We start from the raw sequence: 18898 nt of genomic DNA on the forward strand, positions 1-18898 counted from the left end.
CTTTTGCATTACTTTTTCCTGCGGGGAACTCTCAGATCAACTTGGTTCGGGGTGCCTGAATACCTCGGCACATTATTGACCGGCGTCATCGCAATGCTCGATGGTGTCGGTGATGCCGACAATTCCAAGAGAGCCAGCATCTCTGCGCCGCGCAGCATCGCGACGATGACAGGATCCAAAGCGCCACGGCGTAGCCGCGTCGCGATGGTGCTCGCCGTGACGCGTGGCGCTGCGGCGCTGCGCCGATATGCCAGGGAATCAGCTGTTCGAGGAGGTTTAATACGTGCCTCTCCCTTCATCGTACATTCGCCGTATTCGCCCGCTCTCCGTCACACCATCGTGGTCTTCCCGACCACGGTTCTCCACGTCTTCGCGCTGAGACGCGCTGGACCCCGAGAGAGGAATCCCTCTTCGCTTTATGCATCAGTATTGTATTCCAGCGATTTAATTCGACACGAGTGCTCTACGTTAAAGCGAGTTTCAGTTGAAAATGAGGCGATTATTGATCGGCCTCATTTCCTAGGAGAATTCCAGAAATTTTGCGCAGGTGACGAGGAGAGGAAATACATCAGATGATGAATTAAACTTCCATCGATTGTTATCCGTCGATTTGTCCAATCTAGTTAACGAAACTTTGCAAAAGCCGTATGTCGTCGTTCTCCATCTCCGAGGAGGAGCGAGAAGAGAGAGAGAGAGAGAGAGAGAGAGAGAGAGAGACTTGTGCTGTGAAGTTGAAGACGATGGAGGCAATCATCGGCGGAAGAATTCCGGCGCGCGTTAGATATCGCGATAGAAAATCTCCGGAATTCGCGGACTGCAGCACCGAATTCAGTTGCTATGTCGCGCGCAGCGGGCGAACATGAATGGAATGGAGCACGTGTCACACGTGCCGGTTTGCCGCGCGGGACCGCCCGCTCGCACGAGCCGTCACTGGGAAAACACGTGCTCGAGAAGTTTGGTCCGTAGGAGAAACATGCGCACGCACACGTGGGGAAGGGATTCCGTAGTGAAAGAGAGAGGAGACCAAGCGTGGGGAAACGGCGCCGGGACGATCGCTACCTCCAGCCTTGTCATGCCGGCCTGCTCGGTTGTGATTAACTAAGGTTTAATCAGCTTTACAAGCTAAACTTCCTTTGTCGACATGCACGCGCATGATAATCCGCTGGACTATCTCACCGGGCCGAGGCTAGCCGATACAGCCGAAAAACACCTTCAGCGAGTTGCCGAATCAACTAATGTGAGTACACAGTGTGTATCGCACAACAGGAAGGCCGTTGTTCCGGTTGGCGAGACTACGGGGGAACTCGCGCCGTCGTCGTCGTCGTCGTCGTCGTCATCTGGGAGAGACCTCAGTTTCTCTCCCGTCGAACACTCGGTCCAGCTTCATACGGTCCTAATACCGAAATTCGCGAGATGTTAGATGCAGAGTCTTTCGTGACGCGAGACGAGAGCACGTCCAGAGAGTGGCCGAGCGGCAACATGCCGACCGTGGGAATCGATAAATTCGTGTAAACATTGACGCCTTACTATGAGACTAACTAGTCAGAAATTGCTCTGTAATCGACGTATCTTTACATTATACATACGATCTTCCCATCTATGTCACAATATTTTGCGATAGACTTTGACTAATCGACATATACGTCAACTTTGACAATTACATGTCACTTTGCCACGTGCTTTTGATTATTTAAAAAAACATAAGAAACTACTAGTCATTCGCTGACGTATTTAATTAGCAACGTATCGATTTCGAAATATATAATGCAGAAACAATTTATCATTTCGAGAATAAGCTTTATCTCGCGAAAGTATCGCGAGTGACAACGTGACAATTGCGTGCAATACCTTCTGTCGACATTGATTTAGCAACGAGATGAGACCGAGAACTTCTTACGCGATATCGCTTCCTGGTGCATCCATTCGTGACTTCGTCGCTCAATATTTGCCGAGATGCGAACGCGGCAGAGGCGTGTCTCTCATCAGTGAGATTACTCGCATTCCCTAACTTTTTGATTACGCACAAGGGATTAAATTAAGTTCCAGTCAAGGAACAAGGCCTCTCGAGAACTGACAAAGCGTGAAATAAAAGCATTATACATTTTCGAACGAATGCATTTCACATACATCGCGCTAACAATCAATTTCTCGTATTCATGGAAGAAATATATGTCAAACTTGACAGTTTACGATTGTAAATTTGAGATCTGCTTGAAGAATTTTTTTTATAATTTGTCGCATTATATTATTATACTTGTCAAATTATCTAAAATAATAATATACAATCGTCAAGATTTTTACGAAACGAAAGACTTTTCTGTTGTCAAGTTTTACAGTTAATAGAAATATTGAAATGCAATAGGCACAATTAAATAAACTATTCGTCTAATGCGAATTGAGCTTCGCGCTGATGAGCATCATCTATGAAGCCGCAAGGAACGTCAGAGCTACATCGAGGCAACTGGCTACCGTATATGTCGTCGAAAGAACAGCTAATTCGTCGAGGTGAAGGAGAGAAAGAGTGGGAGTCTTTTCGGGTTAAGGAAAGAGAAAGAGAAGGAAAGGCAGAGGTTAACTCTGGGTGGGTTATTAAGGGTTCGCGTAATAACGTGTTTGCGAGAGCGCGCGGTTGCACGCACCGTTCACGAGGAACATGGCATCGCCCCCGGGTGCTCTCCGGACCCAGCATCTTCCAGGGTCTACGAAAGCGTCGGTGTGGCCGCCCCCGACTCATGGGAACGTCCTCGGGGCAACACGGTCGACGGGTTCGCGCGCAACCATAGAATCGCCATTGGCATCGCCGGAATTTTTCTTAGGAAATTATTAAGATCTAAGGCTCCTTTGCGCGCATTAGAATCGCGTCGATCTCCATAGTTTCTTTGAAATCATTATAAGTTGATTACGGTGGTAGTCATAGAAATGGCAACTGTCATTATAAGAAGTTGCGATCGTTTATCGAAGGTTCGTTATAAAATTAGAAAGAGTTTTAAAAGATATGAATGATTGATATTGGTCTCTCACTTACTATAGCTAGCTCACTATCGTAAAAAAAAAAAAAATTATAAAATTTGCATTCAATGTACCATAAAAAAAATTAATGTGTAATTAATGTATTAACAAAATGCTATCTTCTTTGATCAAAGAGGATTTTTCTGTCCATGGAAACTCTCACAACGCTTACGCGATTTTTCGACACCTCTGTTTTTTATCGTGAGACTAGCTGTAGGTCTCTCTTCTTCCTGTCATCGTTTCTCTGCGATTCCAATTTCGAGACGCGCACACCCGGCATCGGCAAACGGAAGGTCCGAGAGAGTTATCGGTAGGCAATAATTTCGCGGGAATGCCGCGGCTTTCGTGTCTGCGGAAAAGAATCTCGGACCGCTCGATAACGGATCTCACGCCGGATTCCGCGCCGTGAACAAATTGGACTCTCCCGAACTCCGTTATTCTCGAATAGAACAGTCGCTGCCGAAGATTAACCCCTCATCAATGCGGTTCGCGCCTGTCTCTCACTGGGGAATGCACATAAAATATACAAGACACGAACATGAAAGGCGAATTCCACGTAAGATATCTAATTTTATAGATTAAACTCATAATAGTATTTCATATCTTTAATACATTTTTAAGCACAATCTTTTATTTCCATTTTTTTCAAGCATTATCACTCAAAAATTTTCTACTTTCATCTTGGAATATTCAGATACAAATAATTATCTTATACAAGGACTGACGCACTACAATTTCTAAGTGAACAAACAGAGAAGATGACGTTTCAAAGAGATGATGAAGAGACAGAGAGAGGCGAGAGAATGAAAAGCCGAATGATAATGGAGCGAATGAGAAGAGGCAGAAGAAATTGGGGGAGAGGGATGAGAAGATGCCTGGCACGTATGTCAGGTATGCGGGTGAGAAACACCCCGGGGGCACCCCTGCTGTTCCGCCCACGTTTAAGGTACACGTTGCGAGCGGGTGCCCCCGGGGGCCCCATGATAAACTCCCGAGTATTCTTTTCTCTCACTCTCTCTTTCTCTCTTCTCACCAGCTGCAAGCTCGCACGCGATCTACGACTCTCGGAGAATCGAACGCCCCCGCGGGCACACGCCGTCATCACGCAAACCTGTAGGTAGAAGGAAAGAAGGGCACGACGGACCTTCTCCTCGTGCCCCTTTTTGCGTTTCAGGCACCATGGATAATCTCGTATCTCGTGGCGGTTCTTTCTGCAATTTCTGCAGGTCTAATTTCTTTTTTCGGAACTTTACGAGTCTCGCACATTCCTCGATTCGTTTTCTAAAAAACGCGGTAAAAACGCGTTTCAACGCATATCGTATTATCGTCTCATCATTGCAATGATGTCGAATATACTAATTATCTCTCGAAATGTATGAAATCATTAAAAGCTTTTTAGTGAATATCATAATTTTTTAAATACGAGCAATGAGTATTATGACGACGGGCAAAAATTAATTACATATATGTAAACCATTACTTTATGCAACAAAATTTTATCTAGCCTCTCTCTAATATTTTTTCCGTAAAGTGTATATGTATGTAAAACTTAAAATATATTGCTATAGTAGAGAAGAGAACACCGTGCATCTGGCAACCCCGATCGGGTGTGTGAAATTGGCATCCCTATGTTATGCTATCATAGTTCTGTTAAGAGTTCTGAGTTATTTAGAACCATATAGGAAGAGTTCTTGATAATTTTTAGAAATAATTCCGGTACAATAACGAAAATCAGTTTAAAAAAATAGAGGTGCCAACTTCACATTTTTTTACACATCGAGTTCCAATAGTTTTGAGCAGAGTTTTAAGATTCTTTTAAATAGTTATATAGTTCCTGATTATTTTTTGAAAGAGTTCTGCAATTTTTAGATAAAAAAATGTACCTTCACGTATCTCATACGTCGACTTGACATACGTCGCAAAATTTCTACGTTCCGATGAATTAAAAAATTCGATACCTCGGAAACTATAACAGGTAGAGCTATGTGAGTTTCACTTTTTTTTCTTTTTATCGTGTACAATTCAAAACTCCAGCATTTTCGACCAGAACTCGTGATTTTCGAAATGTTTCGTAAAAAAGTGGATTAATTTTAAAAAATTGATATCTCGGAAACTATAATAGTTAGAGCCATGCGGTTTTCACGTTTTTTCTTGTCTTAACGAGTTTGATTCAAAACTCTACGTCTTTCACCATAACTTGATATTTTAAAAATATCTTCAATATTGAAAGTATGTTTTTTTATCTCTACAAAAATTGCAAAACTCTTTCAAAAAATAATCAGGAACTATAAAACCATAAAACTATTAAACAATTTAAATTTACTCACCTCACGGTTGCTCCTTTGTTGCCCGATGCCTCCCCGGGCCTCCTTCTCGTAGAAGCTTCGAAACACTTGCATTCGCGTTATTTTTTTTTCGTTCGCGACGCGCGGCGACGCCCGGGTTTTAGCTATCACAATCTTCGACGCGTTTCGGTAAAACGCGAGACTCGCGAGAGCTTATTCGCGCGCGAATAAAACCGAAGCTCCATTTTCGCGTCGCCGCTTTTTCCAAGACCCACTTTTCGCAGGGGCTTATCGAACGAAGATGATCAAGAGAGCGACTTCGCCGCGACGCACTGAAGTCGCCGAAGGACGCAAGCGAGACGAATATTGAGCGAGATTCACGGCCGACAAGATCAATCTCTCGCGTGCGACGCGATCGGATTTATACGTTAATTAACCATCAAAGACGCTAATTAATATACTCGTCTTTTCGCGGACTGGCAAGAAGCGCGCGACCATTGATCACGAACAATCGAAGAAGAGCACTGGAGGTGGAGCTAGACTGGCACTGCCAGGTTTGGAACGCGCAACGATACGTCGCGCCGAGTCGTAGTGGTGGGGCATTGTAAGGGTCGCGACGTATCGTTGCGCGTTCCGAACCTGGCAGTGCCAGTCTAGCTCCACCTTCAGTGCTCTTCTTCGATTCTTTGCGAACAATGGTCGCGCGCTTCTTGCCGGTCCGCGAAAGGACGAGTGTATTAATTAGCGTCTTTGGTGGTTAATTATCGTATAAATTCGATCGCGTCACACGTACCAATATCGTAATCGCGATAGCTAAAATCCGGGCGTCGCCGCGCGTCGCGAACGAAAAAAAATAACGCGAATGCAAGTGTTTCGAAACTTATACGAGAAGGAGGCCCGGGGAGGCATCGGGCAACAAAGGAGCAACCGTGAGGTGAGTAAATTTAAATTGTTTAATAGTTACATAGTTCCTGATTATTTTTTGAAAAAGTTTTGCAATTTTTATAGAGATAAAAAAACATAATTTCAATATTGAAGATATTTTTAAAATATCAAGTTCTGGGGAAAGACGTTAGAGTTCTGAATCGTACTCGATAAGACAAGAGAAAACGTGAAAACCGCATGGCTCTATCTATTATAGTTTCGAAGAGATTGATTTTTTAAAATTAATACACTTTTACGAAACATTTAGAAAATCACGAACCTCTAACGTTTTTCACGAGAACTTGATATTTTAGAAATATCTTCGATATTGAAGGTACGTTTTTTTATCTAAAAATTGCAGAACTCTTTCAAAAAATAATCAGGAACTATATATAACTATTTGAAAGAACCTTAAAACTCTGCTCAAAACTATTAGAATTCGATGTGTAAAAAAATGTGAAGTTGGCATCCCTATTTTTTGAAACTGATTTTCGTTATCGTAATGACCGGAACTATTTCTAAAAATTATCAAGAACTCTTCCTATGGTTCTAAATAACTCAGAACTCTTAACAGAACTATGATAGCATAACATAGGGATGCCAACTTCACACACTGACCCCGATCGTATATTAAAGTTCCCATTAACTCTTTTTAAAGTAGACAAGAGACGTTTTATATAATTGCATCATAATCACGCATAAGAAAGATCTTTTGTCACAATATATAATAAAAAATGATTTAAAATATTTTAAGATAAAGTTTTCAAGATTAAATTAAGAAAAAAAGAATTAACTCGGACAGAGTTGCATTCTGTAATGCAGATGTTGCATTCTATTCTGTTGTTATGTGTTCAAGTCGAAGTACTCTTATAATTCCTCGCACTAGGCGCGCGCAAAGAGTCCTCGCATCGAATCTAAGAGGCGGTCTAACAACGCGGTAGCTCCGCGCGATCTCATCCGCGAGGAAGACCGCACTTTTCCCGCATAGCGGTCCCACGCTCTCGAGCGCATTACAGGTTCATCTCCGCCTACCGACCGCTCGCGGGGATACGATGCATGTCGGCGATCGATATGCACGATCAATTCCAATCGATGTGTATTAACTCGTACTACCAAGCAGAAACGCGTCGCGAAAACAAAATACACGTCAATTATAAATATTATCTGCGGACACTGATGGGCCATCAAACTGGACACGCGAAAATTAAAGGATCGTGGAAAAAACTGAAAAATGATACAAAACGTCGGAAGCGTGTCATTCGGAAATAGTATTTTTCTAGATAGCAATTAAATAACGTTTTAAATCGATTTTTTTTGTGAGAATGAAAAGTTAAAATAAATAACCATATGAAACGTATTGGGGCAATTAAAACTCAAATCATGTTCTTATCAACATTAAATATTAATTTTCGCTTAATTTACTTAATTGAATTCTGATTTAAATATATATTTATTTTTTGTGATTTAAATATATAAATCTGATTTAAATGTATGCATTTAAAGCAGATATATACATATATATACATTTCTCTTTTATTTTCATTTTTTAAACCGGACACATGCGAGGATTGAAATATAATATTTTATCGAATAAATAAAATAACCAATTTCTCTGCGATGTAAAAATTAAAAACCAAAATAGATAAATGTATTAAAAACACGTTGACAATTATACTCAAATTCGATTTCTCTCAATAAATCACATTTCTTTTTTTCTTATTTATATATAAATTTGATATTTTTATACAAAAATATACTCTTTGAACTCTTTGATGTTCACAATTTTTTAAATTTAGCTTAATCCAAAACTCGTTTTTATTCAACTCGATATTGACTTGTATGCGAAAAATAGCACGTTCGTGTAATTCTCATGTAAATTCGCGCGCGATGTAATCCTTACGCGCAGCACACGTTTGTCCCTCTCTTTTTTTCTCTTTCTCTAGAATCTGCCAATTGGACCGATATATCCACACATCTCCTCGAGCTAGCTGATCGATAAGCCGGATCTGGGCATTATGGATATTAGGTGCATAGATAGGCGAATTATACGCGTATTGTACGAATAGAGAGGCGACAATCCTCGGTCGCACGAGGCGCGCGCCTCATGCGATTGTCATTAATTAGACAGTTGGCACGCGCCAGGTGAAGCTCGCTCGTGTTCACCTGCGACGAGTAACACGCGCGCCCGTGTATACGGAACAAGCAACGCGGCTTTTCGGCTCACCCTGCCACCGCACATTTGTGGCTTTTGTGTGTGACGATCGGCGTCGTTTATAGGGGTCGCCCACATGACATCTGACCCACATCCGGCCGATGTTTACCGAGCATCGATATCGTGCCCGGGCCGAACCATTAAAACGTCGAATAATTTCGAGTCCGCGGCGTGTAGGTACCCGGGGGATTTACGACGGATCGATACGCGCGATATCGTACTATCATTCCGAGCGTGTGTCGTGCAATCTGCTCCTATGATCGACGAGATAGCCCCTCTTCATTCCAAACGTATACGATATTATTATTATATTTAAATGTAATAGGGGCGGATAAATGCCATTTTAATCGGATTTTACATGTCAAATGAGCGAACAACCTTTATCAGATTAACTGTTTATCAAAGTAGTTAAACATCTATATAATCACAAAATACACATTAAATGGTTTTTAAGAAACTAAATCAAATATTTTTCTAATTTGTTCAATTTAATTTTCAATAACTTTAAACTCTTTTATTTCGATTTTCTAATTTTTACTGAATTTATGTATTAATTAACGTAGTTATATATTTATATGAAAATATATAATAAATAGTTATGCTTCATAATATGAATGTTCTCCCTCGAGATTTTTTCATATTCTATTTCTAAAATAATTAATTAATATCTATATATATTTATTATATTCACATTTTTACAATATCTTTTATCTTGCTTATCTTTGCATAAAATCTCCTATAGAAAAGAAAGTATATTATACCTTCGAAGCGAAAATAACTTCCGCGTAAACGATACCTGCTTCTGTGCACCTTCTGGAAATTAAAAGGCAACATCTGTACGCACACTCATGCATTCTTGAGCGATGTAATGTAATGGTGAAACAAGAAGAGAGAGTGCGCGGAATTATGCGCAACGAAAGCGACCGGGGCTCGCGTCCGACACTCGATAATCGCCAGAAATGCCCAATTATTAAGCATACAGGTGTTTACATCGGGAACCAATTCCGTATCTGCTTGAAACGCCTTCGAAAAATGCCGCGTGTAAGGGATCCGTAAGGAATACACTATAATGGTGCGAGTGTTACCGCTAGTGTTTTCATAAGAAAGAAATTTGTTGCAGCTGGTCCTTTTTGTGCTGTTTCCAAGTTTGATAATTATTCAATATTGACTTTTACGACGAAAATGCAGTTACATTGAATTACATAAATATGTTGCCTTTACGTACATAAAGTTAATATTAATTAAGGTATGTCAACTCTATTCAGAGTTGTCGATTGCTAAAATATTGAGTATTAATTGAAATTTAACGCACAAATTAATTTGTGAATCAATCATCGGACATTCAGAAATAAATAATGGAATTTCCTTTTCAACTTAACTTCGAATAAACTATTTTAATAAGATTCAATTGGATTTTAATGAGCGGGAAAATTATTTCGATCTTTCACGAAGAACCTAGCAATTGTTATATACATCTGTATTTTCATTCAAGAATGCATTCAGAAACATATAAGTTATCGCAGTGACACCTTATCGAGCTATAATTAAGCGCACCTGGATGCATGTGAGAGTCGCGACTTTCGAGATCGCAGATCGATTCGCTGTTGCGAAATAACGCGCGTTTACCCTCGCAAGCTTGTTAATGCAAATTTCGCTGTCGTGTCCGTGTGCTTCATCCCCCTTCGCCCTCCTCTCTACCTCTATCACAAAGCGTTTCACCCTAATTTCCTGCGCCGTGGCACCTGACGGTGCACGAAATGCAGCGCTGCTCGCGTGCTCACCCAGCAGCTTCCGGTTCCGGCGCGTGCTTAAGCATTCCGGCTGTTTGCACTCGCGAACGTGAATACACTGAACGCATATATAGGTACGGACACATGCACATATCCACCTGTCTGTCTGTGCGTACGAGCGATGTGCCGTTTCTACCCTGCCCGGTGCCTCCGTTCCCTTACCCGCACCTTATTGTGCACCTGATGCATCGTGGAGTCGCATTCGTAGATCGGTAGATAGAGATGTTAATGATCGCGAATTGAGACAAGGAACAGGCGCGTGCAGCTCGACAAATGGTCCGCCGAAAATAATTACCGTTCCGATATAAATACGCCCTCGCCGCAAATCGATTCGAAATCGACACACGATCGACAAGCCATACTTCGAGATATTTTAAGAAAGATCGAAGCTAAAATTCAGCCAAGAAGTTGTCATTTAAATTAATTATCACAAAAATATAATAAAATAACATTTCGTTTACTAAATGAATAAACAAATAAGATAAATAGATTTGTTCAGTATCAAATTGATACATATATAAGCAGATTCTTGTTAGCATTATGTATAAAAAAACATATAACACCAATATATTATATAAGATAGAAAGAAATTGAAGAAAAAAATGACAGGAATGAGAGAAATCGCGTATCTTCTCATCCTTAAAATATGCTTTGACACTTGAAGACGAAAAGGTAGATTCTTTTAATGGTCGCGTCGCAGGTGCGAGATCGAATCGCTCGGTCGTTCGATATTCGCCTCGCGTTTTACGGACGAGCGGTGACGCCAATTAACATCGCCGCGAGACGAGAAACGCGTTACACGACATCGGTTTGACGTGTCGCATATCAACCGACAGTTTTCTATCACACTTCTAAATGTACCGTAAAATACGTTGCTTCAAACTAAACAATCTCTTTCCACTAAACAAAGCAATGCTATAAATAATTGCTTACGAATTACTACAGAATATCAATATAATAATTTTTCAAGAATTTATATACGGGATTATATTAAACAGAATTCTCTTACATGTTTTTTGTCGAACTTATACATATAATATTTTTAATATATGTATAAATTATTGCAATTCGTTATTTTTATAATTTTTTCGAAAACAATTTTGTCGTGTGCAATGTATTGTGAATTATTATTCAACTTTTTTTATGAAAAAAAAATTGAAAAATTTTTAATCCGTAAGTTATTCTCGTAGCATATGGAATTTCATGAAAGCGGATTAAAATTTAACATTGCATGCTTAATGGCGGAGGGGGATTACAGGTGAGCATTCAGTGAGCTATCGGCGCGGGAAGCTGGTGTCGGACAAATATTATCGTCGAAACGCATCGGACACTCGGGGCGGTCCGTATGCTGGCAATTAGCGGTGGCAGGTGGTGATTACCAGAGGCCAAAATGATCCTCCTAAACACCGGAAACGTCCCTCTACGCCGCTCGGGCGTGATTCCACGACTCCGCCATATTAAGACGACTACGACGCGAGACTCGACTCTATGAAGGCGCAATAATTCACGAGCGATCGCGAAAGAAATTGCCGGTCTCTCGATTCTCGTACAAGCGCTAACGATCTCCCCGACCAATTACACGTCCCGCGGGTCGATAATCAAAGTTCTCTTCGCGTATATAGTGATTAGCGCGACGTAGCTCACTCTGAGAAGAAATAGATAAATTAAGAAAAGACTGACGGGAATATACATTTCATGGGATTGAAGTTTCTAATCTGCGAAATGGCCGATTGAATTCTTGTCCCCCTTTTTTTTTCTTTTCCCAGCAGACATTATGATACCATCTGGTATCCTCTATAAAAGATTAAACGAATCCTTTTAGTATAGCGACTAAACCTAAGCGATATTACTATTTAGATTATTTATTATTTAGATTATTTTGAATTAGGATCAGAGTTTGACAAATAAATCTGCTAGTTCTCTACACGATTCTAAATTAAATTAATATAATTATTAATATCGAATAATTTTATATTAATTTAGTCTCTTAAGTGCTTTAAGCACTTTGTATTTCTGTACTAAGCAACTGTGCAGCAATCGTTCGCTAATTAGAAGAGAAGCGGGATCGTCCCCGAAAGTTCGCTCGAGTTTCTTATCCTCTCTTTGGTGTACAAGAAGAGCAGGAGAAAGGAAGAGCGGAAAAAAAGAAATCCGATGTAAAAAGGGATTTCGTTTGCGACCGACGCAGCACAGAGACCGTGATTCGCTGCCTGACTGATGCCATATGGTGTGCAAACCAAGAGGCTAAGTCAACCGTTTCGCATTACGCAAACGAACAAGCCGCTTGTGTCATGTGGCGGTCGCTCTGAACACATAAGTCCCATAAATCCAGATAAACAGAAAGGACAGCCGGAACGATCACGAGTAGCAATCCAGTTAATCAGATCGTTTCTACGTTTGTTTTACAATGTATATTCACGTGGAGAGACTAGAAATGGAAATAAAATAGTTTTGGTCTTAGACAAAAAAATTCGTTGGTCATTTACATTTTATATAAATATTATCAATATACGCGAAAAATTAATTCTCCAAGTCGGCTGTCCTATTTTAGTTAGTTATTAATACACATTTATTATTTTTACTCCTTCATTAATATGAAATTTGAGCTCTAGACTGCCTGAAGCAAATCTTGTACTCATCATTTATAAATCTATCGATGTATATTTATCTCGATGAATGACCATGTAGGTATATATTTTAATAATCATTTTAAACTGAGAGTATCAATTTCTTTTCAGACGAAGCAATTTTCAAGATATTAGAAATTGGGCGACAAGAAGAAAAAGAGACAAGAGAAGAAAAGCTTTTTTTCCATGATCCACTTTTCGAGAAACAAAAGAAGAGTAAAAGGAGAAGAAGAGGAGCCGAGCCTCTCTCAATGGCCATAAAAGCCCAATCATAATCGCGGTATCATTAACGACGTCGTGCGAAAGAAGTAATTAAAGCGCGCGGCTCGTGTTCCTCGTGAATTCGAACCCTGGCTGGCTCCTTCTTGACTCGAGTTAACGGCTCCTTTTCTCCCGTAGGGTTTTGCTACCCGTCTGCCGATTCTCCACCGCATCATTCCGCGCGGCGTCATGACATCGAGGCATCGAGCCCAGGAGAGACACGCCATAGGAACGCCTCTACCTGACCGCCGCAAAAAGTGGACCTGCCGGACCGATGGAAAGGCTCGTCGGCGCCTCTCCACTTCTTTTTCAGTTTCTTCCCCCTCCCCCTTCTCTATCTCTTTTTTGTATCATTACTACTTACTTGTTAATCAAATCGCGAGAAGAATTTCGAGATTATTATCTCTAGCCGCTCAAAAAATTAGATTAATGTACAGTCGTCAATTCTTGGCAGTAAAGGATAGTTTTCATTTCTTACGAGTGGAAAATAAATTTCGAAAAATTCATGCTTAATTAATCTTAAAGTTTCAACAGTTTTAATTATTACTGTGCATATTTCTCTGATTATTAGTAATTATCAAAATCGGACATCAATCAATTTTCTTCCACTTCTCTAGTGTTATAGATTTTGAAGGCATCGCGCAAATGACTTTACTTTTTTAATTTATAAATTGATATTTTAATAACGAAAAATATATTTTTATTAACTGATAAGTATTTATGTTTCTGGCTGATATAGAGAATAAGCTTAGCATCTGCATTAACCGGCCGCATTTGAAAGGTAATATCAAACAAAAAGCATTCATTAGTACTCATCTATAAATACAAGAATGATGCTGTAGTTATAACAAGATAAACACACTTGGTTGTAACTTTTTTTTACATTTAGATGCATTCTAGAAGCATCTTGTCCCGACTACCCATAGTATTCCCTACCCAGGTACTGAAAGTAAAGTGTATCTTCTGCATCATCAGCTCGGAGAGAGGCTGGAAGGTGAATCGTATCTCTTCGACGTCTCGTTTCGCGTCCGCGATGATAAAGGGCTCCGGCCCTCGACGGGACCCGTTTCCTCCACCAGCTCTTTCTCTCCCCCGCGGCTTCCTCCCATCCCCTTTCTTTCATTTTTGTTTCTGCGCACAGTAGCCGAGAGAAGAGGCTGCCTCTCTGAGTTTGGCTCGGAACTGCATTCCGCAGCCGGCTCAACTCGAGTCCTGATCGTGCTGTATTCACCGCCATTGGCGCCATACGCGCATTTCTCATCGTCGCTCTTACGCACACACGCATAACTCTACATATATACGTGCGCGGACGAGATGATCCGACTTATGTTCCGCGCTATCGCGCTAATTGTAAGTGACGTTACGCCGCGAGAAATGCGTACCGCGGACTATAAAATTATGTCCACGTGATTTCATCGTGGATCGTTTGTAAACTGTATTGTCAGACGTGGACACAAAAAATATTAAGTATTTGAATAGAAATAGAAAATAAAAATATGCAAGAGCTATTTTTCTTATTAGATTATAAATGATTAATATGAAATAAGATAATTAACTTGTATGTTCATTAAAATTATTTGCATCTGTTACTCTAGACAAAAATTAAATTGTCAAATAGTATTTAAATTATTATTTTCGATTGTCTGCATTTGCGTCCACTACTGATTGCAGTAAGTGTCTTTTGTAACTTTGACATTACAATATTAAAAATTTCGAAATCTCTAATATCTTTCCTGCATAATAATCATAGGAGAAAATAAACATGGATCGCATTTTCCGGTATATATAAATCTAAAATCAAAGTCATTTTAGTCACATTTTAATTTTGACAAAGAACGTGTTTCTTTGGGAATCCGATTTATGAATAATAAAGTCAATGGCAAACTCGTGTCGTTAACTCATTCGATAAACTAACGAAGAAGAGAAAAAGGGGAGGAGATGCATCCACGTGGTATTTTCTCACTCTCGCTCTCGAAAAGAAAAATCTATCCTCGCCACAGTTCGTGCGAATAGAGATACGTCAAATAAAAATACGACGAAGTTTCGTGTGACAGGTGTTGTCTGACCTCTTTTGAAGAATCGGGTCATCGCACGTGGTTCTTCGTACGGTGTTCACGATGACGATAAAAGATCAACGATGACGAGAATATGCGGTCGCGCGGACCAAAAAGGAGGAGAGAGTAAAACGCGTTGTGTCTCTGGGTTACTCCGTATACACACACTGAGAATGCTACATCTCTTTCCCTCTAGGCGAATCCTTGTTTCTAGAATTCGTCCTGTTCCCGGATTCAGAGACGTGCCAGACCGCACTGTACTCGCTTACGCGATGCATAATAATGCAACACGAGCGCAGAGGTTACATCGAGACTATCCTATCTACCTATCCAGTCATCTAACTATCTCTACTTAGCTATCTACCAACCCACATTCCCGAGGCAGAGTACGCAACCGTGTTTGCAGAGACTGCTTTGCGATGTTCGGACTTCTTAATAGCGAGGTGTTCTGTTCCGTTTTGCAAACAAGATCTCTGAACGCAGACGCAGCTAGTGAACAATTCAACCCCTAATTAGCGTCGTAATTAATCTTGATCGTAAAGAGACGTTATTTTTGTAATAATATAAATATTCTTTGTGAGACAATGCCACATAGATAAAGTAAAAGAGAGAGACCAGTAAATTGTGGCACTAAAATTAAAAGACCGGGATGTTTCAATTCTCCCTCCAGTTCCACGCAATCTTAAATTTATTCTCTCAACTAAGAAAAGATCTCTAGGGATGTAACCATAAATTCTATACGAAATATATCTGTTTCTACACATCTGCTATATAAAATTCTATCTGCACGTGACGCAAGATAGATCGTAGCTAATGGACTCCAACTGGTCCACCACGAAAAATTAATCGGCACCGCAAGCACCGATTACCTATATTTTCTCCAAGGAGATATTGTTGTTTTCGCGCAGATGTTCGCAGTACTACGCGAAGAAGAAATATTTACAGCGTCGCGAATTCGTGTCACCGGACGGCGAATACCGCGAATGTCCGGCCAGTGTGGCGCCAGCCACACGTCGGTAACTTTATATCACTGTCGTACGGCTAAGTACGGCACTGGCAAGGATCGACATACCCGGTCACGACTCAACGACTAGCCCACCGATGTATTTATACGACGAGAGACGGAGCGGGTGCGTGCGCGGGGGAGGAGCGGGTACATCTGTTTCCATCCGGGCACGTGTCTACGGAATTAGAACGTTTTCGAGGGAGACGACGCGACGCACATACACACGGGAGAAAAGACTCCGCGGGACGACAAGACACAGTCTGAGAATACCGCGAACCGACAGATTTTCTATATAGGATACCTCGTGGTCAGCTGGCGCGAAATAACAACAGGCGGGATGATGAAAACAGATTGACTTATCCCGAGAATAGTACTCTCGCCCGAAGAAGATAATAGCAACGCTCTCTCACCTTTATGTATTTAACATTCTTAATCCTAATAAAGTGCAATTTCGATTTTCGATGTCATTGCAAGATTTCTTTTTAGCAGAATTATAAGAATTTTTGAAGATGATAAAACATATTTATTTTAATTAAAAAGATTTAAAAATATCGAAATGACGTTGGCAAATTAGAGAATGATTATAATTACAGAATGCATATGGAAAGAATTGTTCAACGTCCGGAACAAGTATCAGTCTTTAAAACTTATTATATTTCCTCAAAATTAATAAAAATTTTACTTTTTAATTAAAACTAACGTACACACTCTCATCTTTTTCTCTAAAAAAAAAGGTGTAACTCGATACGAAATTGCATTCGTTTTCATCACGCCAACAGTAGAAAACGACGTCGAAATGCAGCCGACGCAATCGAGATAGCACGGAATTCGCGGCGATGCGACTCCGGTACGTGTCAACGGATGACAGGGATGCCAGCTGAATGTCGGCGCCGCGGCGTCGTCTCGTGCCGCGTCCTTGTTTTGTGAATCGCGGCGCGTCACGACGTCGTCGTCGTCTTCGTCTTTGTCGTCTTCGTCTTCGCGCATGACCACGCGACCAGACGAATGCGTGCAGGTGTTCCGCGGGTGGAATAGAAATGGTCCGGGTTTCTCTCTAGCGTTTGTGTGGATATATAATTAGAGCGTTTCGAAGCGCTCGACACTGCCGCCGCGAGAGTTTCTGCTTTGAGTTTCTGACAAATGTCCCGCAAGTGACGCGACAATCTCAACAACAAATAGGAATATAGATCCTATTGTTAGATAAGAAAGCAAAAAAAAGAACAAAAAATTCCTCATGAAACCACGCACTAAAAATGCAACGCGGTGACACATTATTTACTATAATTGATGGTCACGTAGTATCTGATATATGTTTTTATATTTTCAAATAAAAATCATTGAACGATGTAGAAAATCGTAATATGCAAATAAAATCTTTGATGCATAGTAGATGGTCCATGAATTATCATTAATTGTCTATATAATTAAATACATTTTATAATTAATTTATGTATTTATATATCTATTTTTTTTTTCAAATTTATATCTCTTCCAAAATATAATATATCGATTAATTTGATTTAATAATAACAATTCCTACTGCTTCTTTATTTTTTCATTGCTTACGCACGGATCAAAATCATGTTTAGATTGGTTTCAACCAGTATGCATGCGATTATTTACGCTTATATACGGCAAACTATAAAGCACTCTCGCGAGTACCGTTTCTTCTCGTAGGAAGAGCGAATCTACTCGGCATCTTTGGGCTCGCCTTCTCTCGGCTACCGGGTTGTAAACGTGTGGGCGAGATCTCCGCGAGATCTCTCGACATATAAACCACATGGCACGTACGTGTGCACGTGTATGTACGTGTGCACGTGTATGTACGTGTGGCGCCAGATGTGCCTCGTAATCTTTTACGCTGGCCGGTCGCAGGCCCCGACCCGTTCTCGCAACATCGCCCTCTCAGCAACAACTTCTCTTTTTCTCTCTCTCGATTTCTCTCTTTCCCTCTTTCCTCTCTCCTATCGCTCTAGCAGCTTCTCGCCGCAGTCCGTCTTTCGCGCGAAGAGACATTGGAACCGAGTATCGCGTTTCCATAGCCGCAACAATAATAGCAAGTTTATGCGCGACCAGCCCTTGATGCCGACACCGGCAAAGTGGCCACGATATTAAAATTCTCTTGACCTAAGAATACACGCTGAGCTTCACAAAATCCTAATAGCCTTTTGTCGAGGGGATATTTGTAAAATAAAAAAAAAGATACCGGATGTATTTAATTAATTATTAATTATTTGTAGAAGTATTTAAAAGATTGTTTTCAAGGAAATATCTATAAATAAAAAGAGCGACCACAATTCTGGGACACCCAGTATAACGTAACGTAACGATTTAAACGATACCGATTGCCAGAAAACATGAAATTGCATTAGTCACCGCGTTTAACATTCACATCTGGCCGTGGCGCGTTGAAAATAACAGCTCGGATCCTGGCGACGCGCGAAGCGCATGAATTATTATTTTGATACCGATACACGAGACTTGTGAAATTTTACGATTTACAAAATTGCAGCTGACGTGCTCGTTTGCACCTAGTAATAACCAATCAGTTTTCCGTAAAACATCCAATTTGGCTGTGGTTAACATGTATCGATTTCATCAATTTGTTCTCTTTCTCAACAAGTTTAAGAATTTTTTATAAACGTTTATATTCTTTTTAGTCTATTTTTTCACGGTTCCAATATTCAACATAACATTACTAATCATTGTTAAAATAAATAATTTCTCACT

General features: G+C 40.5%; 1 long non-coding RNA gene across 1 annotated transcript; it reads left to right on the forward strand.

Annotated features, from left to right (window-relative positions):
• The first annotated feature begins 751 nt into the window (after nt 1–751).
• LOC145943848 (uncharacterized) lies at nt 752–14579 on the forward strand. Its single transcript, XR_014426586.1, has 3 exons — nt 752–1237; nt 12959–13155; nt 13247–14579. It is a non-coding gene; the product is annotated as an uncharacterized LOC145943848 (long non-coding RNA).
• Nucleotides 14580–18898: the final 4319 nt, after the last annotated feature.

The sequence above is a fragment of the Prenolepis imparis genome, unplaced genomic scaffold (genome assembly GCF_030444845.1).
Source record: "Prenolepis imparis isolate NDT839.2.m4 unplaced genomic scaffold, iyPreImpa1.0 SCAF_12, whole genome shotgun sequence".
NCBI classification, from domain to species: domain Eukaryota; kingdom Metazoa; phylum Arthropoda; class Insecta; order Hymenoptera; family Formicidae; genus Prenolepis; species Prenolepis imparis.